Here is a 25,334-nt window from a genome sequence, read left to right as displayed (position 1 = left end):
CTAAAATATAATTCTGATTCTGAATAAAAACTGAGGGGGCACTTTGACGATCTAAAGTTTACAGAGTTGAAAGCCTTTAACCACCAGTACCTCTACCATCTGTTTGGCCAATGCTTGGTTTCATTTGAAGACTTGCTGCTGACTGTCAAATGTGACATCATTGTGCGGTCGCAGTTGTGGTGGCTACTAGGCGTCGGTTGAGGTTTACGCACAAGAACACTGCGCATACGCAGTGCGTGCGTTTGCGATTTCTCAAAATCTCACTAATTAACTAAATATCATGGGCTAAAATACTAATTGCAATTACTGATTAGGTAAATAAATATTTATCATCGACTAAATATTTATTGTCAACAAATGATCATACGCTCACTGCTACATCTTTGATTGATTAACTATCAGTACTGAAACCATCCTAATCCTTCTGAAGATAACTGACAGCTGCCACGGAGGCACGGCCGCATGCATCGACACGCCAGAGAGTCATGAGCCATAAAAGGCTTTCGTCCTAAAATTTGAACAATACTGAACAATTTAGTGGACTAACTGCACTGCTGTGGATACCTTGATCAGACGTGTGAGCTGTGCTTTCATAGTGCTGCAAGACAGCTTGTTAGCGAGAGTATAATATGTTAAGCTTATGACAGTATTGAGAACTAATTATACGGAAATACGGTTAGTGGCCAACTGTCAGTTCACCAGACAGGATCATCATAGTTGATGGGCAAGAGGGCTTGCTTGACGTCAAGTGATCTGACTACAAAAAGGGGGATGGCGACCGAAATGGCATGCAGTGACCCAATATTCTGCTGCCAGATTGGAAATAGGGAAGTTTTCTTAAAGATCATGCATAATATTGTTACGCGGTGGCATGAGAAGTGATGGAACACGGCAACACAACAGAAACAGAACGACGCGATAACATGACGATGAAATATGCTTTAAAGGCCAGCGGGCCTGGCGCGAGCGCTCCGCCCCGCGCCACTGCCAGCTTCGTCATTTTCGTAGCAATATTTTCAATTTCAGGGCCAGATGGCTATTACCGGAAACAAGTGGTGTGATTTCGCCATTTGGACTGAAAACAAGCAGCCAGACATGCCAGCGCCCATACATGTGCAGCGCATTAGATTTGACGAGTCTTGGAAATGTGATATGCTGAATGCTCTACTGCACTTTGCCCAGCGTGCATTCATCCCCGAGATGCTGACAAAGAGAGTGAAAAGTCTTGGAAAGCTCTACAAAGGCGGACAGTAGGTCTCTTATAAGAAATTCCAGCGGAGCTTCTACGTTCGCCAAATTAGGGATGATGGCCTAACCGCAAAAATCAGAAAGCTGAAGTGAACTGAAGCTGGATTGAAAAAGGGAAGGAGGCAGCACGCAAAGCGCTGCCATAGTGTAGCAGCAAAATGGTGGGTACTATGAATGAAAATAAAAGAACTGCAGTTTTGGCTGCAATTCTTTCCAAGCTACTAAAATAACTCAAATATTCTCCTCAGTGGTTATGGTGTGTCTTCATCTTTGATTAGTGGGTTCCTGAAATCGCTTAGGTAGCAACAAACCTGAAAAACATGGCCTGCGATGTCAATAATAGTAATCAGGAATAGCCGAGCTAAGATCCGAAAGCTTTTCACACGTGCAATAGCCCGTTCAACATGTGTTCCAGCAGAGGCAATGCGCCTCGTGTCATTAACTGCGGCTGGTGGCATCTGTTTTTCATGACGTTCTCTAAATGGGGATCGATAAATGGTCACTTCTGCTGGTATGTAGGGGAAGGTGAACCTCTAATCTAACAATATGGCATCTCCTTCTACCAACTGATCAAGCAACCCAGTGTGTTCAAGGATAGACTTATCAGACACAGAACCACCCCAAAGGCGGGATGCAAATGTCAAGTACCCAAAAACGGTGCACCCTAGAAGCACTTTGTACGTATTGTGGTGCTTGTAGGGTGAAAAGGTCTGCCTTCGTGCATTCAGTCAGGATAGTTGTTGGATTCGGACTTCTGTTGCATCCAGAATCAGCCGTGTGTCCTCAAATACTTGAAAAGACTTCGGCAGGTGCGGTTGATGGCCTCTCGGGTTGGCAGTGTGGTGAGTGTTATCAGCTCTCGTTGAAGTAGGTTCACCCATGTAGTGAAAATGCGGCTTACCTGGCTCTTTGCCAGACATTCCTTTTCTTAGGCGGACTAGCGTCATGAAAAATTCATTGACCGGTTCCCATTCCTTTGGGCGGCCACGACGGTCATTTGTGTCTTTTTTGCCAGTGCCCCAGTAGAAGATATTATTGGCACGGTTGCCTAAATAATCAAACAAGCTCTTGAAACCTTCGAAGCTGGGAAGTCCTGTAAAATCCATACTGTTAATGAAGAATTCTTACTATCAGAAGCCTTGGATCGACATTATCAAGCTTTTTCTCTATCTTGAGGTTATTTTTGTCAAGTTGAAGCACTATTTTTTGTAGTTCAGCAAGTACAAGCTCTATTCGTCTCATTCTACCACAGCTGCACTGCTGACAACTGCACTCTTGCAATGGCTGTTCCTTGGTGCCTGCAAGTAATGCCAAGAAAAAAGAAAACCAGCTGTATTAGACGTGATATTTTCTAATGAGGTATGTAAATGAAGCATCTCAGTAGACCCTTTTTTAAGCTACATTTCCTGAAATCAGTGTTAGGTGCGGGCGCCCCTTGGCAGGGTTGTTACATTGCGGCTGCCTAATACCCGTGTTGAACTTGAAGCAGGAAGCTTTCATCATTTTTATATTGTCACGAAGACAGGGATTTATGGGAATCGGCAACAGGGGCAGATACACACAGTCAAAACAGAGGTTCCCGGGAAGACACAAGCTCAGGAGTCCACAGTCCACAGGAAACCCGCTGGCTTCAATGGCGGTGCCTTGCGTCGTTGGCACTCGCGGCAACTTCTAACATATCGATGAACGGTGGCGGTAAGTTTGGGCCAGTAGTAGGCCTGGCGCACTCTGGTAAGAGTGCGTGCAATGCCCAAGTGTCCAGCGGTGGATTCATCATGGCAAGCATGAAGGATTTCATCGCGGAGATCTGCAAGGATGACTAGAAGATAGGCTCGGTCACTGTTGCCGGCGCTTTTCTTGTAGAGGATTCCGTCGCGCGTACAGAAGGATGACAAGTTCTTAGCAAACAGTCGAGATACTGTAGAATCGAAACCCTCCAAATGATCGATCACAGTTTTGAGATCTAGATCAGCCCTTTGCCGGGCCTTTAAATCAGAGGAACTGATAATGCCAAGCAACTGAGCGTCTTCATCCGTACTGTCATGGGCCAACTCCACGGGTGATCGAGACAGTGTGCAGCCATCTTCATGTTTGCGTCCGGATTTATAAACGATATAGTAATCAAATTGCTGCATACGAAGGCTCCACCGTGCAAGACGCCCTGATGGATCTCGAAGACTAGCCAGCCAACACAAAGCATGATGATCTGTCACAACTTTAAATTTACGGCCGTAGAAGTAAGGTCGAAATTTCACTGTGGCCCAAACGACGGCGAGACGCTCCTTTTCAGAAGTTGAATAGTTTAAGTCTGCCCGAGAAAGGTTGCGGCTGGCATAAGCGGTCACTTTTTCCTCGCCTTGCTGGTGCTGGACCAGAACAGCACCCAGACCGACGTTGCTGGCGTCGGTGTGAATTTCGGTGACAGCGTCCTCATCGAAGTGTGCAAGAACGGGAGGGTTGTGCAGCCGTTGGCGCAGCTCGGTGAATGCCTCCTGCTGCTCGGAAGACCAGACATACGGGACGTCATCACGTCTCAGGCGCGTCAAAGGTCCTGCAATCTTGGCAAAATCGGCAATGAAACGGCGATAGTACGCGCACAGGCTCAAGAAACTTCGGACTGCTTTCTTCGTGGTAGAGATGGGAAAATTAGCTACAGCGGCTGTTTTATCAGGATCAGGCCGGACACCGTCAGCGCTAACCACATGACCGAGATATTTCAGCTGCTGATATCCAAATTGACATTTTTTCCGGTTTGAGTGTCAAATCGGCCCAGCGAAGAGCGTCCAATACCGTTCGCAGCCGCTTAAGATATGTTGGTCAAACGTTTCTGAAAACAAGAAGACATCGTCAAAATAAACAAAACAGGTTTGCCATTTAAGACCAGCAAGTACGGTGTCCATCATTCTCTGGAACGTCGCTGGCGCTGAACACAGACCGAAAGGCAATACTTTAAATTCATATAAGCCATCGGGTGTCACAAAGGCAGTCTTTTCCCGATCGCGCTCATTCACTTCTATCTGCCAATAACCACTTTTTAAATCAATGGAGGAAACGAGCTTGGCGTTGAGAAGTCGATCAAGTGAATCGTCGATACGGGGCAATGGATATACATCTTTTTTTGTGATGTTATTCCGTTCCTTATAATGAACGCAAAAATGCAGCGTGCCATCCTTTTTCTTAACCAACACGACTGGCGATGACCACGGACTTTTAGACGGCTGAATAACATCATCATTAAGCATTTCCTGGACTTGTGTCCGAATTGCCTCACGTTCTTTGGACGAAATACGATACGGCTGCTGTCAATAGGTCGGGTGTCGTCAGACGTTAAGATGCGATGCTTGGTGATAGAAGTTTGCCGGACTTTCGATGATGAGGCAAAGCACGGGGCGTACTCCAGCAGTAAGGCACGCAGGTCGCGTTGTTGACAGACAGAAAGGTCACTGCTAACATCGATGTGGTCTAGAACACTAGGAGTATCAATATCAGACGCAAAACATTCAGAAACTTTCTTTAACAGTTCGCCGAAAGCGATGGCAGTAGAGCGATGGAGGTGGCGAGATTCATTCGTGAAGTTCGTGACGAGAAGCTCAGAGTGACCATTGCTGAGAATAATTAAGCGTCGAGCTGCACAGATGCCATGAGAAAATAAAAGCGAACGGTTGCCTTCAGTTACTATCGGCCCGTCACGAAGCCCGTCGCACAGAACACTCACAAACACGCTGGAGCGGGGAGGCACTGAAACACACTCGGCTGAAACTCGTAGGGCGCACGTACGTTGGCCTTCGGTGGGGGCTGGCAGCCACTTTCTCCGTTGAGAGTTCGCTGTCGGAGATCGATGATGGCGCCATATTCCCCCAGGAAATCCACAACGAGAATCAAATCACGAGAACATTCCCGGAGAACGACGCAGCTGACAACGAACGTTGACGTACGAATCTGGATTCTAGCCGTGCACTGTCCAATAGGAGTAATTACATGCCCCCCCAGCCGTGCGTATCTGCGTGCTACACCATGGTGTCATAACCTTCCTAAGATGCGCTGCCAGTTTCCCACTCAAAATCGAAAAGTCTGCTCCGGTATCCACTAAAGCGCTGACGTTATGACCATCGATGCACACTGGGATGTCCAACGATAGCCGGTCTCATGAACCAAATGCTGTCGTTTCTGCTCGAAAATCCATATTTGATTTCATTGGGGGGACTTCTTTGTGCTGACATTTAACGGCCCCGCTCCCGGAGGTCGCTCTACTCAGTTTTCCCGGTGGGGGCTTGGCGAGCGATCAGGCGGTACTCGCGGGAAGTCACCAGTTGTTGAAGAGGATTGCCGACGTGGGGATGGAGACCTGGATTGTCGGCGCGCGATCCGGAGGCTCTCTTGTGCGAGGTTGTCTACAATGTCACGAGGTAGATGACCGAACGTACGTCTAGGTGCGTTGGTGTAAAAACCCTCCGGTCCGAGTTCCCTATAAGGGCACCACCGGAAAATGTGACCAGGTTCCCCACAGTGGTAGCAAAGGCGGCGGCTCCGAGGGGCCCGCCAGACGTCCTTTCGTCGAATGTTTGACCGCAGTGGCCGCACGTACCGCGTTGGCTGCTGGACGGGCATGCAGTGCGTTGGTGGTAACGTAGACAACGGAGCTTGTACGGGAACTGGGCGTCGGAGAATGTCAGCGTAAGTCGGACGAGAATAATCAGGAATAGGGGCACTTTGAGCTTCAGCAACATGCAGAGATGGCTGCGTGACTTGCTGAATCTCTTCGCTGATCATATGTGCGAGAGAATCACCCTTGGGTTGGAACGTTCCACAAACATTCTGCAGTTCCTCGCGTACAATTGCACGAATAAGATCTCGGAGGTGTTCAGTATTGCTTACAGCAGCTGTAAGAAGCTCGGCAGCAGTCGTAGCGAGGATTGGGCTGTCGTAGACCGCCGAGCGGCGCTGGTGTAGGATCTTTTCCGTGGTAACCGCCTCTGTTAAACTGTAGTTGGTGGGCTACGTACAAGACCAGCAATAAGCTGTTCTTTAACCCCATGCATCATGTGGCGCAGCTTTCTGTCTTCAGACATGTTGGGATCCGCAAGTCGAAATAGTTTCTTCACGTCCTCAGTATACATCATGACGGGCTCGTTTGGCATATGTTTCCGAGATTGTAGAGCACTTACTGCTCGTTCGCGCCTATTCAGGCTGACATACGCCTCTATTATAAGACGGCCGAACGGCCGAACTGAGGCCATGATGTTAATGTGCCTTCTCGGTTCTCATACCATGTCATAGCATGGTCTTCCAGGCAGAAAATGGCGTTCCGTAGCTTTAAGTTGTCGTCCCACTGATTAAAGGATGCGACTCGTTCGAACTGAGTTAGCCAATCCTCAACGTCTTCATGCGAGTGCCATGGAACGATTTCGGCACTCGGGGGTTTTGAAAGTAAACAGGAGTAACTTGCATGACCGACGTAGTACTTTGCGCGGCTGGCCGGAGGCTCGTTGTTGAAGTGGACTCCAAGGGCCCGTGTCCGGGAGGAAGGCCTAGGTTCCTCCGGCTGACGCGATGAACTGGCGTGTCCACAGGCAAAAGCTCGGTGTCGTTGATTCGCGGAGGGGTGTGCGACATTGAGAGGACAAATACCCAGCACCTCCACCAAAACTGTCACGATGACAGAGATTTATGGGAATCGGCAACAGGGGCAGATACACACAGTCAAGACAGAGGTTTCCGGGAAACGGTAAAACAAAGACACAAGCTCAAGAGTCCACACTCCTAGCTAGCCGAAGCGCCCGAGAGTCTCCAACTTCTTCGTCTTTCAACCGAACCGTCTCGAACCGTCAGGTGGCAATATCAACAAGACTAAAGCCGCTTTTATGCCTACAATTTTTGTTTTTGTGGGAGAAGTGTGCTATGAAGAAACAGTCTGTAAAAATGGTTTTCATGAGTTCAGTGCTTCAGAAGATGATTTATTATCTCTTAAAAAATGTTCTGTCATACCCTCGGTAAGCTAGGTAATAAATTCAATAGTAAAGCGCGTTGTGTAAAAACAGTCACTGTAAATATGGAACAATGAGGTGAAACAGAAAAATTCTGTGAAGGCAGGATCACAATTTGTACGCTCCGGTGAACTCTTTCGGTTCTTCAAGTAGCACTACACTATTTTCTTACAACACAGCACAGATGTTAGCATCACCCTTAAATATAAAAAGATAACTGCTATGACAATACAGCTCTGTGAGGACTAACTACAAGAGTTGATATGCTCACTATTCGCAGAATCCTTCAGTGGTTGGTTGCTCTTTGGGAGATACTAAACAATCTGCAAACATAAAAAAAATGATTGTCATGACAACATGCTCTATGTACACTATTCAGTAGAAAACTCTATGCCATATGCCTAATGAATCGTGTAGTTCTTTATATTTCAGCGCAGGTAAAAAGCTACATGGATGTTTAAAATCTTGCTCTCAGCTGCCATGCACTGCCACTAAATCCCCTCTTGGCTTTTGCAGGTCTCAAGCTGTACGTATGTTTTTTGATAAATGAAAATATGATTATTACTTTGTGCAGCGAAGCGGCATGGTTTGTGTGCATCCATCAGCAGATTTTCATGAGCCATGGCACCTTCTCTTGAGGAGCTTGAAGTGATGTCAGCATCCTCTGCCAAATAAAGTAGAATTTCAGATAAACAGCGCACAGCATTAACCTTCCTCTTTGCTTGCCACTATTGACGGATATTTTCATTTACAGTAAAACATAGCGAAACTTTTTATCCTCAGAATTCTCATTAGCTGCATCTGCCCACCCCAGTATTGCGCTCTCTGCAGCTCTAACCATCTTCTCTTACAACTCGGGTCCCAGTCCACCCTGGTGACAAAGCAAACAACTCAAAATGCGGACACAGGCATTCTGTACCGTTACAACGCTGAGCGCTTTCCACATGTCCGCACACGCCATTCAGAGAATGCGAAACTCCTGCCATGTGTTGGCCCAGTGGCTTTTGTGGTCAAGTTGCAGCAGTGAGAAAAAGCCTTCTAGTAGCCATCTGCAAGTTGAGGGGTGGATCATGTCTTTCGTATACATGTCTGATATTCATGCCACATAACCAAAGCCGACTCTGCTCCTGTTTGAAGCCAGTCGCAAGTTTAGCTTTCTTAGGTCAAGCAGAGCAAAGAAAAAAAGAGGAATAACTGCTAGAACAGAGAGTTGAAAGTGCACCTCTATTCTTCCACTATTTGCGTCTGTCATTCGAAAAAGCTGGCATTTTGCTGCCCTATACAAATATAGCACAGTCTTAGAATGCTGAATGAGTTTCCAGAGAACATTGGAGCTAACTAACCAGAGGAAGCATAACATGCATTTAAGAGAGTTAAGCTACATATCCCTGAATGATAATGCTAGAGGTTTGATGGCACATACCTTTAATGAATTTTCCTTGTGTCAGCAAAGGGATTGCAAGCTGTTGTCTGGCAGCAAGTTCATCTGACAGGATCGGCTTGTTATGCAGCTGTTTTGCACAAACGGCACCTGTAATGAAATTCTGAAATTTAGAGAAAAGCAGGTGGCAAATGGTGAAGCATACATGGCCAGAGAAATCAACACTATTGAAACACTGGGATGCTAAGTACCACGAGAACTGAAATGACTACATCTTAAATATGCTACAAGTGGCTAGCGGTGCCGCGATAAAGTGCTACTAAACCCCTGCAAAATAAAAAGATACATTCGCGAAATTTGAGATTGCCTACTCGCTGCTGCCAAGAGCAAGCAGATCATCTTTCATTGTACTGTTCAATCAACGACGACAGCTTTCCTTTTCGTTTTATTTCTTTTCGTGCTGTTACACCATTTCCAAAAGTGCTTGTGGTAGAGGGCTGCGGCGTCTTCTGCTTTGCTACATAAACCCGAGATTCACAAGAACGACCGTCTTGCCACGGCCGCTCAAGCAAGCGCACCGCACCGTTGCCTCACTCTCAGCGTGTTGGAGCACATTCCGCGTGCTGACTTTCAGAACACAGGGGGCGTATAGTCGCAAGGAAAGCACGCGTTTGCCTTTCTGTCTTTTCAAAGAACGGTTGTGCCGATCCACAGCAGCTTCACCAGGTATTTTCTTGTAACAGAATGCAGGCACGTAGTCGGGATGGCTCATAAACTGGACGGCCTCCGTGTAATTTTTCATCGATATTAGACGGCTAGTCAGCTTATCGGACTTCCATGAACAAGTGCATGAGAACGCAACAAACAACACAAAGAGGCTACATGAACCTAAGCCTATCCGTACGTGCCACCGATCCGTCCATAAAGCTTACATTCTCGTTCATTGAATTCTTTTGCACTGGTTCAATAAAGTATAGGAAGCAAACTGTTGCGCAACAGTAACTGTAGTGCTCAATTAGAGCTTATCTGTGATAAATTGTGCGCTGCAGATTCGTGAATGGTCGTTCGGCTGCCAGGGTGAGCCATCCGAGTTCTCCCTTTTCAACGCAGCTATGAAAGCATCTCGCTTCTTGGGATACCGTTTAGCTGGTGGAAATATAAAAAAATGTTACTCCTTCTTTGCCATTAAAATAATTTCTGCTCCCATATGCGACGCAGTGCGCCGGCATTGTGTCGAGGTGCGCTGACAAATGACCGAGCCCTTACTCGAGACCGACCGTTTCAGGGGCGTCGTCTGCTTGCTCTCCAACTAGAATGGTGCCGCTGGTGCCGCATTTCCTTTGCACATGCGTAAAATGATTTCTGCAAGTTGTTAATTCGTCTCGTATGAAACTACATGGCAAAGCTGTTTTAAATAGCCTAATAACGCTGTAACGGTAGCTAACAGGCGTCCATATTCGGTACCTTGTACATGGAGGGAGTTGTTTTGGTACCCAAATTGCTGCAATTTACGCCAGTACAAGTCACATTACGTTGTCGCGTTCTATTACTAGTAGAATCTCGTTGATAATAAAGTAAAGATATTCTCTGATTATGTTTTTCACGGCCCCATATTCATGGATGGTTGTTAGAATACGCTGAAGCAATAAGTCGAGGAATTGAAACACTGGTCGATATCATCTCGCTCTACTTGGATAGAACAAACTTCATTAGGTCCCCTATTCCCAAACACCGCCTGGACTAACATGATCAAGGCCGCCATGTTCCTCTGTCAGTAAAATAATAATACATAAGTCACAAAAACATAAAAAATCACGTATCATAACCTCTGTGAAACTATGGGTTTCGGTGTGCAAAATAACCTCGATTATTATAGTAACAAATGGAAACTCCTTGTCAAACAAAACTCAGCACAAATCAACAAACCAGCATAAGAGAACAGTAAAATGAGGAGTGTATAAATGAATCATTTCTTTTTCATCTATTAACTCATAGTTCAAATATTACAAATGGTGTAGTTCTTTATAACTTTTATTGAACCTATCACAGTCTACATTTCCAGAAAATTTAAAGTACAAATTATCCTGCAATAGTAAAATCAACAAAAAGGAAGGCAGGCTAGATTTTTATAAATATATAGGATAAAGAGACGAAAAAGATTTAATTTTTGTTTATAAACATCAGCATTTTTGTGCAGAAAATAGTATTTTTTAGGTTGTTACACGTTTTTCACAAGCTGTCCAGACATACGAACCGCTTAGGACCAGTCGGTATCCAACAACCAGTGTTTACTATCTGTCCAAGAGAACAGCCCAGAGTGCAAACCAACGAAGAATTGATTCCTTGCAAGACTATAAGTGCGTAAACAGTAATAATTATTTCACAGGAAAGGAAAGGGAAGGCGCAATATTTGTCACACTTCTATAGATTCCTTAACCGAGCCGTAAGGGAAGGCAGGAAAGTGGGAGTGAAAGCGGAGAGACAGAGGAAGACGGGCCGTAGTGGACAGCTGCGAAAACATTTCCTTGGGCTTAGCTCGGTTAAGCCCGGATATCAGAAGCGAGAAGCTTCGGCGATGCCATGGCTTAGCTTATGGTTTCCTAGGCATAGGTGTGGCTTATCTTGCTGTTACACGGTTGCACTTGTAGATATTCCATGGCTTATCTTCACGGTGGAACATTGAGTTCGGTCCTATTTCTGCGTTCGGAATTATCGTTAGATGTTGTTCTCGCCGCACTCAAACAACGCTCAGCGTCTCTTTGTCGCCGTGTAACAAAGCGAGTCTCGCGCTCTTCCGGCGTTTCAGCAGCTTGTTGAGTCCTACGTCTGGCATTTTTCTGCTCTTTCTCGGCCAATTTCCACGCCACCGCTACAGCATCGTCTTCTTTCATGGCCACCTGCATTCCCCTTAGAGAGCTCCTACATATATACCGGCCGCTCCGACCACAGCCGCGTATCTGCAGCAGCGCGCGGCAGCAGCTAAAGGTCAACTGGCAGAGCCAGCATGCGCCTCTCATCTGACGTCACGCGGTTCTCGTAGAGCTGCGGCAGTGGCCGCGGCTCAACCACCTGCGCCTCTTCTCTCACGTCACGCAGTTTCGCGCATGCGCAGCTGTGGCTTTTTCTGACGATGATGCCACGCTCACCCCTGTCTTGACTAGCGTAGTGAAGCCTTCAATAATTTCTACTACCGGGTAATCTTTAACGCGCACTGGCATCGCACAGCAAGTGAACGCATCTCCGTTTCACCTCCATCGAAACGCAGCCACCGACAGTCACAATCAAACTCGGCAACTCCGGCACAGTAGTCAGGCATCTTAACCACTGCACCACTACGGCGAGGCGCGTCAATATTTTAAGTCAAGAAAAAATCGACAAGAATTAGAGGACGAAAATATCCTGAGTAAAAAAAAAATATCTGCCCTCGCGAATTAAACATTTTGAGCTACGCTAATGCTTTCTAGCATAAGAACTAGAGAACAATATTCGGCGTCCTTCAATAAGTGATCATGAACGTAAGTGGGCATTTGTAGATAGGGGTAGATGATATGCGCCTGGAATCACAGAAGGCCCCTGGGAAGCTACTTCAGCAGGGTAAGCGGGCGCAAGAAGGACGTTACTGCTTCCTGCTCAGCAAGAGTATACATTAATATTTCGTTTACGCCTACCTTGAAGCTGAAGTTTTTAGCAGATGGCGGAACTAAAGTTATGGGTAGAGCAATAAATTCTGAAATTATATAGAAGTATACAAATTATAGTAGCCGTAAGTTGTCGGTATCTCATCGAAAGCATATAATCACTCCCTTAATGCTTGCATTTTATGACTGTAGCCTAGACGACGACTCATATCTGCAAAGAGAATGTGCATGGTATGTTTCACTTTTCAGAATCGAATAACAAGTTGTATACACTCTCATGGTTATATGGCACTTGTAGAGTGTTAGTAAGCATTGCGGCAGACAGGTAAAAACGAGTGTCGACTGCCCGACGCTGCTGTGCCGGAAGACGTAGGTGGCACCAAGCAAGGGAAAGAGCTTGCCCACTGCTGCTACAGTGTACGTCTTCTGTTAGGCTGTTCTGATTTGTGCGGGGCCCGCGTATTTTTTTTTTTCCTTCTTCCTTCAGTCGCAACAACAAGTAGCTCCCGCAACAAGTAGCCCTCGCAGCTGGCGTGTATGCGAGCCCCAAGAAAATGCCACTATTTGCTTCTATATGCTGCATAGAGTGCACGTAGTATACATAAAGAAACCACAATTCCTAATAACAAATAGCATGTCCAATACTTATCGGCAAGTGTTACGTACGCAGCGAATAATTGTTTTGGATCTTAAATTCGGCGAATGATTACATTACAAAATACTGCCTCGAGACATACCCGTATATGGAACCGGGAACAAGTGTATTACTTGGAACATTCCTAGTCTCCATAAATTGAAGCCAGAAGCACAGAGCAGATATAGCAAGCGCTCTCTGACCTTTATGTCCTGAGGCAGTAAGCAAAGTTATTAAAAATGCGCTTCAGGGATTATAGAGCACTATCGACTAAACAGGTCAGAATACCCACCGGCAGATAGGACACTAAATAAGATCCAAGAAAGCATTTGGAGGCGCTTACAAACAAGGACTTTTCCGAACCCAGCTACTTAAAGTCAGTGGCACCCGGAGCAATTCTCAGATAGGTGCAAGTTATGTCAGAATAAGGCGGATCTGGTACATATGGTATGGACGTGTTCAGATATAAAAAATATAAATGAACAGACAAAAACGGAAAAATTTTGAGAGACTCTACTGCTGAGCTCACACCCTGAGACTCATCTAGGTGTAATCCGACTAGCCGAACCCGCCGCCCTGATCCAAGGACTCCAAACCGTCGTGTAGGCGGATAGATTCACGCCTATCCTGCATCTGTTGGAAATTAAAGTCTTTACCACCACCATCAGAGCTCGGGCACAAAATGTGATTGAAGGGGATGCTTGCGACGAAGGAACACAGGCGTCCCGATATGACACTAGCTCGAGCAGAATGATCAACCCACACACTAGTTCCCTCTCTCGGCTTTCGCTTTCCTTCGGCTCGGCGCCGCTGTGGAGGGCAGTCGACAGTCGCGCGTTACTTTTAAACAATTAGCCGACTGTACCTAGACCGCAAACAGACCACTGTTCTCCGATGTTTACTTCTTTTTAGAAGCATCAGATGTGTTGCAGAATGTGTCGACGGCGCATTAACTGCAATTATGTTTTCTTTCCATTCAAACTCCGCCGTGGTCATTGAATTTAGCGACTACAATGTTTCAGCTATTTTGATAACAAAAAGACGCGTGAGCATGCACTTTATTTAGCTTACTTGTTGCAATGGTTGTCAGATGTAGGACGATGAAATAAACACTTATTGAACTTATGTAAAGATATGTAGGTCACCTAGTGCACAACCTGGCAGTTTTAATTAAAAGCTCTGGACACTTGGAAATATGCAGTGCTACCGCCAACTGAGGTTTAAACTAGCTGAGATTAAACACGCGAAGCGGTTGGACCCTAAACGTTACTACAAGCATACAATAAACCTGCTTTGTTTAAAGCGGCCTAGTATGTTATATACGCCCATGGAGGTGTGACGCGAATGAGCAAGTGTTTTTCACCGCCCTAGGCAATGAAAAGCACTTGTTCGTTCGCGTCGGCTTAAACATAACCTTAAAAGCCAGAACTCCCTTCCAATCGTGCGCATAATCTTTACAGGCCACATTGCAAGGGTAGGTGCAGTCCTCCGTAGAATTTTAGCATGAATAAAATCCGCCGCATCACATTAGAAATTAGGCTGTTAGAAATGAGGGCTCTTCATGACATCAAACCTAAGAAGGAAACAAATGGCATACGAACATTAGAAGCCTTCATTGGCTTCCATAGACGGAGAAGCAGAAAATGAGGAGTTATAAGGTAGATACTTCTCTGATGAGATCAGACGAGTACAAGAAGCTTGCACCTAGTTTGTGTGGTACAACTGGGGCCAACGTGGAGGATTTGTGGGAGTCCGCCATACTGCCAAATCGTTATTAGTGGGAGAATGTGGGTTAGTCAAGAGCACGAAAGCTGGTATTGTGTGGGGTATAGATGCCCTAATACCTAGATGGGCCAAGGATGGGCCGACGGACGTTTTTGCATTTATGAAACCAGTAACGTTGGAGTCCATACGCAGGAAAATGCCAGTTGGCGCCCTGCATCTGCCAAAAAAAGAGTTTATTTGCGGAAAGAGGCCTCGTGTTCTCTTAACTTCGCGCACCGCACCAGCCTATCAATGTACCACCACGATCCATGACTTTTTGATGTCAGCTAGATGGCTAAGCTCTGATTGGTCGGTGGGTTTGTAACAGCATTAAGCCACGTCACATGACTGAACCGTAACATGCACGAACAGGCGTTTCTTCAAGATAGTGACGTCATGCAGAGGGCGGCTACTTCAGCCAAACAACACTACAAGAGCGCCTGAAAAAATATTCGCTTTAGCTAAAAATTAAAATAATCCCTGTGAAACTAAATTTATCCTCAGCATCTTCAATAGCGAGCCTGCTGGATCTTGATGCTCCTGTGTAGTGTCTAGTGCGAGCATTCGCTAAAGTACGCAATGCTATCGTAACTATCTTAAGCCCGCAACTACGGCATCTCTCATAGTCTGCGTCGCTTTCACATTTCAGCGCCACGAAACACCAAGCCCAACACGTGCATGATGCTTTCCGCCACCTCACACAATTATCCGACAGCGATCATCCACTCATAATAAATAACCCACAATCACAAACGTCCACTGGCAACAACTCATATCCACACGGGATAACTGACAACTCACATCCACTCAGCAACTCATATCCACTAAACACCCCTCACATCACATCATGTCCACTGACAACAACTCTCTTTTGCATGCATGTCAACTCATTCACAACCATGTCCACCCGCAGTCACAGCCACTCACCCGCACAAACACACCACGTACACTCACTCACATTTTAGGCGATGGATAGCTTACTGTCAGTCAACCTCGGGTTAAATAAACACTTCCACCTTGATTTTCGGCTTTTTCGTGTACTTTTCCTTTGGTCTTCTGCGACGCAATTGTTTTTATTTAACCAGTATTTTTCATTGCTGCTTTCAAGAAAATGTTTAAACAGCCGATTGTACATATATTTTACAGTTTTGCGTCTGTTTTTGGCATAATGGACCACAGACACGCCGAGGTCGACCTAGGATTGCCCATCCTCAGCGAAGGCCGCCATGCATCAGGAAATTCGTAGAGGAACAAAAATACGAATAAGCACCAGAATAATGGTTGACCGATTGGGCTTGGCAACTTTAGACCCCTTTATTACGGTCTGTGCCCGATCTTGACCCTGGCTGGTTTAGCCCAAGTGTGCAGCTTCAGAGTTCATAGTCTATATACTCCTAATAATTGACCGAGGCAAATTATTTCTACGTGCTCCGAGAAAAAAAGAAAATGGGTGTTCGGGAAGATGTATACTCCGTTTCATACATCAAGTGCAACACTACCAAAGCTACAGCTCTTGTTTGCGCTCTCCGCATCCGCGATATAAAATAGTGCCTGCTCTTAACGAGAGAAAATAATAGTTGCTTTGTCTGCAAGCTTAATACATTTTACATTTGCCATCAACTTCATAAAAAGCACCTTTTTTTTAGGGAGAAAAGGTCAGATTCGGCTAATTTGTATGTTTTTTTTATGTCGTTTTTGTTCGTGCCGCGTTTTGCTGCCCCGCAACCTTGCCAGCTGTGCCACCAGATGGCGCTGGCTGTGCCCTCCGCGCTGCGCATCTCTTTTTGAGAAAATGGTTCTTTGGTGCGCATTTTTTCTATAACATCCGCTCTGTGAAGATGTCTAAGCATGCGAAGCATGTTATTGCAAACGTGTATGCTCAGAATAGAGCCCATTTCGGCAGGAACCACTCGCCTACAGAACGAGCGCGTAGTGATATGCCTCCTGTTTTTTTTCTTGCGGACTACTTGCGTAGCTTTCGCTGCGTAGCACCTGATGTATGAAACGGAGTATAGCAATGCTTCTTTTACTTGCTTGGGGGAGGAGGGGAAGGACGGAGCTGCTCACATGGCCTTTAGGACTGCCACTGGAAAAGCACACACCATCTTTAGATCCACGCTAATCTCAAAATTTACGCAGCATGCCTACCACAGGGAGAGGTCTGAGGACAGGAGCAAAGCACTACACAGAAAGCATAGCCTTCAACACAACGTGGTCCATGCGGACGCTTCCAAATTCCAGGCTGCGACATCCTTGCGATACCGTGCGTCTATAATCACGTCACTGCAATACCTTCTGCATCTGTGACCACAGAAGCACCCGAGGACCCCGAAGAAGCTGTGCCGTGTACTTTCCCTATTGTTTCTGTGTTTCTCAGGTTCAATATGTTAGATTTGCACAAACTATCCCAAATAACCACTATACTAAAGTAATCATAGCTTTAATCTCAACCGCAGCTACCGAATTCCTTAGCGACTCCAAATCTGCTGTCTTGAAGTTTCGAAATTTCCAACAGCGTTTCTCTAAACCCATAGCGAAAATTATTACCTAGTTAAACACTCGCCCATACAAATCGTAAGAGTGATGGATCATCACTCCTCCCGGTGAACGAAGACTGGGCGACTGGGTGACGGTTTCTTACCTTTTCGGCCTGGGAGCAACCGTATGATGATGTGATCGGGGTTCGGGGGTCGAACTTCAATAAAGCGAGGCGAGGCATCAAGGCAGGACCCGCCAGGGTTGGAGTTGCAAAAACAAAATAGATTTATTCACTGCTTTTTTGCATGGTGTAGGGTGTACCAGTCGAGAGAGAAAAAGAGAGCCGTGGCGATAGTTCCGCTTCCTAAATACGGATCATTGTCCCCGGATTTCTAGTTGTGGAATGTAGTTGAATTTAGACACTCCAATGAGTAAGACACTCGCGAGCATTAGAGGTGTCATTCACTGGCGCCTTCCAGTAGCGAGAGTGAACATCCTTGATGGCGATGGCAATGTGCTGGCGGTGCAAATTCAGTGACAAGTTGCGACAGCCCGGGAAGTCCGTCAACGGCGAAGGTAAATCTCCGCATTGGTAGTTCCTAGAATATCAGGCCTAGGGCTGTCACGTTTTGCGCGCCTTCTTTTTAATATTTCTTTTTAATTATCACATCCAAGGCCCCATTAAAGAGGTGTTACATGAGGGAGTGGGTTTAGGTACACAAACTTTCCATAAATGGTTTGATGGATGATGGCTCGGCATGAAGTACGACGGTGTTGTGCAACTCATACTCGCTTTGTGTGGTGCAAACAAACATTGATGGATGGCAGATACGCAGAAGCCCGGACAGAAAGAGCATAGACGGTCTCCTCGTGACTTGTGCCACTGGATGTTCAATAGGCAGGGCTGAGAATAACGTTGAGCAGGGGATGATGACAAATATTGTGAAAAAGACAGTCTTGCGATGTAACCACGGATTGCTAAGTTCGTAAGGTCAGCATCTCTTTTTAGATCAGTGACACTTACATGATACGAGTAAACCGAGCAGATGAACCTTGCCGCGCGATTTTTTATTGCTTCGAGATCTTAGTAGGGTTACTTTGTTTAGGCTCCCAAACATCACTCGCATATTCACGTTTCGGACGGATAAATGGTAAGAAAGCCAGAAATTTCATTGATAAAGATGCTAGCGGCAGTGTACGTTGGAAATATCCGAGCACACGATTTGCGTTGTTAGTAATCTGCTTTACGGGATGTCACCTGGGAAGATTGGCAGTTAGATGAGTGCCTAAAGTTTATATGTTGATATGGAAGCGATTTTATAGGTGGCAAAGAGTGCCTTTGGTGAAAAGATAGCAGATATGTTTTTGATGTGCCTAAGGACATTAGCATCTTTACACCAGGTTAATACGCATTCAATGTCAAATTGAAGAACTTTGGAGTTATTACTGCTGATTAAAGGGCGGTAAATTAATCAGTAGAAAGTAGAAAGGTAGGCTTGAAAATTAATATGCAGAAGACTAAGGTAATGTTCAACAACTTCGGGAAGGAACAGCAGTTTACATTAGGTAGCGCAGTACTGGAAGTAGTAGTCGAATATGTCTACATAGGACAGGTAGTAACCGCAGATCCGGATCATGAAAAGGAAATAACAAGAAGAATAAGATTGGGATGGAGCCCATTCGGCAAGCACTCGAAGATTATGACTAGCAGCTTACCGGTATCGCTCAAGAGGAAAGCATACAACAGTTGCATCTTACCTGTACTCACCTATGGGGCTGAAACGTAGAGGCTAACCAAGAGAGTTCTACTTAAGTTGAGGACAACCCAGAGTGCTATGGAACGAAAAATGGTAGGGGTAATATTTAAGAGATAGGAAGCGTGCAGAGTGGGTCAGAGAAATAACTCAAGTTACCGACATTCTAGTGGACTTTAAGAAGAAGAAATGGACATGGGCAGGACATGTAGGGCGAAGAGAGGATAACCGATGGTCGCTTAGGGTAACAAACTGGATTCCAAGGAAAGGAAAGCGTAGCAGGGGGCGGCAGAAAGTTAAGTGGGCAGATGAGGTTAAGAAGTTCGCAGGGGTCAAGTGGATGCAGCTAGCACAGAACCGGGTTAAGGGAGAAATATTGGAGAGGCCTTCGCCCTGCAGTGGGTATAGTCAGGCTGATGATGATGATGATGATGAAATAAATCGTTCATCGGCAAACATGCAGAAATTAGAAGGGAGATTAGCTGGTAGTTCATTTATGTAAATAAGGAAACGAAGGGGCCCAAGGACAATGGCCCTGGGGCACCCCAGATATTACCGGTGTACGAGAAAAAGAACATTCATTAGCCAGGACTAGCTATTGCAGGCTAGTAAGAAAGTTCTGAGTTCAAGAAAAGACACAATTGTTAAGGTTTAGAAGGGAAAGCTTCAGGATAGGCCGTTTATGAGAAACCCTGTCGAATGCCTTTTCGAAATCTGAAAACAACGCGTAACGCGAAGGTTAAGATGAATTCTACAACTTAAGTCATTAATGAACATTGCTAATTGAGTGTCGCAATATAAGCCTTTTTAGAAACCCATCATGACTACGATGAAACAAATTGACGGATACTACATATTTTAAATGAGAAAATATTACATGCTAAATTAATTTTGGAGGAATTCTCGTGATTGATATTGGCCGGTAATTATGACGAGAAGATGACGGACCATGCTTTGGAACCGGAATTACTTTGCCCACTTTCCAATCGTGCGGTACAGCAACTGATGAAAGAGATTGCTAAAAAAATTTGCTGTGGTTTAGCTTGCGGCTAAACCTGGAGTTAGGCGGTAGCTATCTGCATGGCTACGCTTTGGTTTGGCTTGAAAGTAAAAGCATAATTTCTGCACATAGTAGTTCACTGCATGGTGTCATCTTTTTTGATGCTCCTCTTTAACCGAGCCGTATGAATGTGCCTAAGTGGCCTAGGGATAACGTGAATGCAAGGATTTTGGCAGGCTGACTGTGATGTCGCCCTCCCATATGAAAGGCGATGCCCTAGTTGGCAGCTCCTGCCAAACGTAATGTCAGGAAGCCCTACATCAAGTTAGTGCTCGGACATGCCAGCTGCGAGTTACCGCCACACATTTCTTCTTCTTCCACCTCTCCTTTTCCTCCTTCTTCCTTCTCTTCTTCGCTTTCCTCCTCTCCTTCTTCTTCTTCCTCCTCCTGCTCCTTCTCTTACTCCTCGTCTACCTTCTTCCTCCTCTTCCTCCTGCTTCTTCTTCTGCATCATCTTCATGATGTTCTTCCTCTTCGTTCTTCGGACAGGTACCTATACAGGGACGGATAGGCACGGCTAAGTAGCGAGACTGTGGCCAATGTTGCTCTCGCAACCAAATGTGAGCCACTATGATGCAGTAGTGTGATTTGTGTTCATTAAAATGTTTCTATAATGCCGTCAATATCAGCTGACTACGTTAGTTTCATGGGGTCTATAATTTTGAGAATACCGTTAGGCTCAAGTGTTATATCAGGCAATGCGGGGAGATCAAACGAAGGGAAATCTGGAAGGTCTGTTCACTGATTTCATCACAGATTCTTTCAGTGTGGGGGCAAACATTCTTCTGCGCGCTTCTCCTTAGTCAAGAAAAGGGACGGATCATTCGTTTCCGTTTTTCGCGCTTCAGGCCGGAATTATACAAGATTGGGTTGCTCCATTCCAATTCAGCGAGGTTGGCGGCAGCCAGTAGCTTCGCGAGGGGGGTGCGGGATTGTGCAGTCCGCCCCGGGTGCAGCGCTCCAGGGGGTGCAGCATGACAGCTAGAGGGGGGGAAAGGCGGGGGGCGAAATGAATTATATTGTTAAGACGCAAAAAGGCCCGCATTGGTAGGACGCTGCGACGCTGACTGGTAAGTGGGATCTTCTCGCGAGTGTAGCCAAGGGAAGTTTCCAAGGGAAGACCGCTGCCAGTATCTTTCGGCAATCGTTGTCTTGTTCATTTATCTCCTGTGCTTTGCTCGCTCCTAGGCTCAGTCACACATCCGCCTCACATTTTCAAAATGCCGAAAGGCACGAAATGCCTATTGCTCAAGGAAATGGCAAGTCTGATCACGGCGCGCTGACTAGAAAAAAAAATAATAGCGAGCAGGAGGGTATCTTTAGCAAGGCCAGGTGCTTTAAAAAGGGGAGGGGGGGATGGCGAGCCAGGTGCGGGTTACCCTAGCGATGCCACTGGTGGCGGCATCCACAGCATGGGAAAGGAAACCACCTCTCTCAGTGCCCCGACGACCGTCGCTTGCCGGCACAAGCTTGTTTTCTGTGGTTAACTGTTGGAGCCCCCTGAACGTTGTCTGGGACCCCAGTCTCAGCAATCATCATCATCATCAGCCTGACTATGCCTACTGCAGGGCGCAGGCCTCTCCCATATTTCTCCACTTGACCCGGTTCTGTGCTAGCTGCATCCACTTGACCCCGGCGAACTTCTTAACCTCATCCGCCCACCTACCTTTCTGCCGCCCCCTGCTACGCTTTCCTTTCCTTGGAATCCAGTTTCTTACCCTAAGCGACCATTGGTTATCCTCTCTTATCTATATGTCCTGCCCATGCGCATTTCTTCTCCTTAATTTCCACTAGGATGTCGGTAACTTAAATTATTTCTCTGACCCACTCTGCACGCTTCCTATCTCTTATTGTTACCCCTACCATTCTTCCTTCCATAGCCCTGTGGGTTGTCCTCAACTTAGGTAGAACTCTCTTGGTTAGCCACCACGTTTCAGCCCCATAGGTGAGTACAGGTAAGATGCAACTTGTTGTATACTTTTCTTTTGAGCGACATCGGTAAGCCGCTAGTGGTAATCTGTGAGTGCTTGGCAAATGCGCTCTATCCCAATCTTATTCTTCTTATTATTTCCTTTTCATGGTCCGGATCTGCGGTTACTACCTGTCCTAAGTAGACATATTCGCCTACTACTTCCAGTACGCTACCTAATGTAAACTGCTGTTCCTTCCCGAGGCTGTTGAACATTACCTTAGTCTTCTGCATATTGATTTTCAAGCCTACCTTTCTACTTTTCCTGTCTAGGTCATGAATCATTATTTGCAGTTCATCCCCCGGGTTGCTTAGCAAGGCAATGTCATCAGCAAATCGCCGATTACTGAGGTATTCTCCATCTACCCTTATTCCTAACTGCTCCCATTCCAAGCCTCTGAATACTTCCTCTAAGCAAGCTGTGAATAGTACTGGGGAGATTGTGTCTGCTTGCCTAACACCTTTTTTTACGGGAATTTTGTTACTTTCTTTATGCACAACAATGCTTGCTGTGCAGCCACTATATATATCTTCCAGCACTTTCACGTACGGCTCGTCTACCCCCTGATTTCGCAATGCCTGCATCACCGCCGATGTTTCAACTGAGTCAAATATTTTTTTCGTAATCAATGAATGTTATGTATAAGGGCTGGTTATATTCCGAGCATTTTTCTATCACCTGATTTAGGGTATGGATATGATCGATAGTAGAGTACCGTTTTCGAAAACCTGCTTGATCCTTTGCTTGATTGCAGTCTAAGGTTGTCCTGATTCTGTTAGCGATTACCTTAGTAAATACATTATACGTAACAGACAGTAGGCTGATTGGTCTGTTAATTTTAAGTTCCTTAGTGTACCCTTTGTTATGAAATAATGAGGATAATGTATGCATTCTTCCATGGTTCCGGTACCATCGATGACACCAGGCACTTCGTATACAGGGTGGCAGTTTTTCTAGCACGATATTCCACCCGTCCTTCAGCAAATCTGTAGTGATCCTCTCCAGCCGATTTCCCCCTTTTAATAGTTTCTAATGCTTTCTTGACCTCGTCCTTCGTCTCTGGTGGAACGTCTGACGGTTTTTCCCAGCCGCTAATCTCGTTATGGTCCTGTCTACTTTGGCTACTGTAGAGATCTGTATAGACCTCCTCGGTTACAGAGTCGGTTTCTGTAGCCGAGGAGTTCTATACATATCTCTACAGTAGCCAAAGTAGCCAGGACCATAATCTCTACAGGACATACCTCTACATCAACCGGTGCTGAACTTGTAGCCATTCGGGAATCTATTCGCTACATATGTGGGGAACCACCTCAAACATGGTGTACATTCACGGACTCAGACTGCATTACAAATTTTGGAAAACTTCTTACGCCACACTGCCTATCAGTCCCGGCACTAAACATTATCGAGCTCCTCATATCTGCCCAGCTGCAAGGCCACAGGATAATGTTTCAATGGATCCCTGCCCACTGCGGGCTCCATGGGAAGGAACAGACCGATGTTGAAGCGAGAAGCGCACTCATCAATAGCCTCCAAACAGCTGTGCCTTTTTCAAGGGGTGACACGACGTGCCTTCTTACTAGTTGTATGAATAATGCTACAGCAGCTTACTGGGCCCAACCAGAAGCCCGACACATTCGTCTAAGAAGGCTCGATCAAACATTAAAATTTTATGTTCCGCGTGATATTCCGCGTAATCAGGCATGCTTACTACATAGACCTCGTTTTAACGTGGCTTTCACGCACAAGTACTTACATTTATTTGGTCAGATGGACTCGCCGGAATGTTCAACTTGTGGCATCCCAGAGACTGTGGACCATATATTATTGGTGTGCCCAGCGTATGCGTGTGAAAGAAATGTGCTAGCGGCTTCCTTCAAGCGTTTAGATAAGAGGCCTCTGTCGGAGGAACTGCTGCTGGGCGCTTGGCAGGATAAGGTGAAGGGTGTCCAGGCAGTGCGTGCTCTTTGCCGTTTTTTGTGCGCCAGCGGACTTGATTCGCAATTGTAAAACAAGCCACTGTGTCTGTATATATAATTCTTATGCCTTCTCTCACATCGTCACCCATCATGACCTTCTTTCTTCTCTCCTTCCTCTTCCCCAGTGCAGAGTAGCAGGCCAGATTAGAATTATTCCGGCCAGCCTCTCTGCCTTTTTCTTTCAATAAATCCACCTATCTATCTATCCTCGGCTACTTTGACTATCTTGTCCATATTCGTGATGACGTTGCCCGCCTTGTCCCTTATCGCATACATCTGGTTTTTGCCTATGCCCAATTTCTTCTTTATCGCTTTAAGGCTTCCCCGTTCTTTATAACATGCTCAATTTTCTCTATGTTATACTTTCTGATATCAGCCACCTTGCGCTTATTGATTAGCTTTGATGTCTCGGCCAATTCGATCTGGTCTGTTGGATTGGAAGCTTTCATACTCTGGCGTATTTTAATCAAATCTTTCGTCTCCTTTGACAGCTTACCGGTATCCTCTCTAACTATCCTACCACCTACTTCTACCGAAGATGTAGAATCACAATGCGAAAAGTAAAGACGCAGTATACTGTACTAATGGGCGACTTCAATGCCAAGGTAGGGGAAAAGCAGGCAGGAGACCAGGCAATAGGTGACTATGGCATTTGGTTCTAGGAATAGCAGGGGGGAGTTACTAGTGTTTGCAGAGCGCAATAACTTAATAATCACGAAATCCTTCTTCAGAAAACGGAAGAACCGGAAATGGACATGGAAAGGTCCTAGCGGGGAGACTAAAAATGAAATTGACTTCATAATGTGTTCAACCCCGCGCCATTGTGCAAGATTTAGAGGTAATCGGGAAAGTGCGATGCAGTGACCACAGGATGGTGAGGTCCCGAATTAGCCTAAATCTGAGGAAGGAACACAACAAATTAGTAAGAAAGAAACCCATCAACGAATTAGCGGTGAAGGGGAGGGCAGCGGAATTCAGGGTCTCGTTACAGAATGGATATTCAGCTCTAACCGAGGATGACGACATTGCCCTAGAAGCAATGAACAATAATTTCAGAGATATCATTACTGAGTCTCAGCAATGGTTACATTTTAAAAAGAAAGCTCAACGTACCGCTTAAGCAGAACACTCTAACCCTCAGGGCCTGAATCCCTATCAACGCTTAAAGAAGTCAGTCGCATGTAACTTCACACTAAAACCTTTCCCAGGCGTATACAGTATGCGCTCACGTATACTCGGCCCTCTATTGAACAGCTAGAGTGCGCTCAATACGTTTCAATACCATAGGCCATGATGTACCTGAAACCATAATTTACTAAAACATTCCTAAGTACGATCCTTGTGTAACACCTGCATCGGACGTAGGCAGGGTGCTCTCGTGATGTGGGCATTTCCGTGCGATTTCACGATGTGACCGCGAACTTTGGTTAGGTGAGACACATTT

General features: G+C 45.9%; 1 pseudogene; it reads right to left on the bottom strand.

The window, feature by feature from the left end:
- Window positions 1-1,405: 1,405 nt before the first annotated feature.
- Window positions 1,406-5,099, bottom strand: LOC146193551 (uncharacterized; annotated as a pseudogene).
- Window positions 5,100-25,334: the final 20,235 nt, after the last annotated feature.

Source organism: Amblyomma maculatum, chromosome 4, assembly GCF_055883805.1.
Source record: "Amblyomma maculatum isolate TAMU_Amacu chromosome 4, ASM5588380v1, whole genome shotgun sequence".
NCBI lineage: Eukaryota > Metazoa > Arthropoda > Arachnida > Ixodida > Ixodidae > Amblyomma > Amblyomma maculatum.
This window is presented reverse-complemented; position numbering and strand designations above follow the sequence as displayed.